This window comes from Lipotes vexillifer, unplaced genomic scaffold, assembly GCF_000442215.2.
Source record: "Lipotes vexillifer unplaced genomic scaffold, Lipotes_vexillifer_v1.1 scaffold295, whole genome shotgun sequence".
Taxonomy (NCBI): Eukaryota; Metazoa; Chordata; class Mammalia; order Artiodactyla; family Lipotidae; genus Lipotes; species Lipotes vexillifer.
The window spans coordinates 1,341,402-1,342,270 of NW_006773247.1; positions in this window are offsets into that span (position 1 = coordinate 1,341,402).

Sequence of the window (869 nt, forward strand, 5' to 3'; positions counted from 1 at the left end):
AATATGGCACCATTCCCCAGGGTGATCAGCCAGCTACTTGGTGGCAGATTGATTACATTGAACCACTTCTATCATGGAAAGGCAATATTCTATTTTGTTCTTACTAGAATAGATACTTACTCTGGACACAGATTTGCCTTCCTTACCTCTGCCAAAGCTATACCATCCATGGACTTACAAAATGCCTTATCCACCATTATGTTATTCCACATAGCATTGCTTCTAATCAAGGAACTCATTTCACAGCAAATGAAGTGTGGCAATGGGTCCAGGCTCATGGAAAATTTTGCATATCATGCACAGTCAGCATTAAAATTCCCTCCATCTTAGTATCTTTCACCACATAACAACTTACATTCTATATTGATCAGCTCTAACAAAGTGTTTCATTACATGATTTCACACATGCTCAATCATTCCATGCTATTTTGGAGAGAGGGATCAATTTCCTGTGGTGCCAGAGTTTGTATATTCATGTTAATTGTGTATCTGTTACTATTATGCTATCTTATCATTAGGTATGATTTCCTGAGCCCTGTTGTTAATAGACAAATTTAAATAACTCAAAAAAGTATGCATTTAAATTGCTCAGACTGGGTAAAAGATAAGACCCAACTCTATGCTGTCTCTAAGATACTAACTTTTATTAGGAAGAGATGTATAGGTTAGTGGTAGAAGAACAGAAACTGATATACTATGCAAACTTTAATTAAAATAACAAGGTATATCGTATAGTAGGCATCCTTTAAGATGCTCCCTAATGTTTCCCAACTTGTATTTATGCTCTTGTACGATATAATCTCCTCCTCTTGAGTTTGGAATGAACTTACTGATTCATTTCTAATGCACAGTACATTGCAGAAGTAACT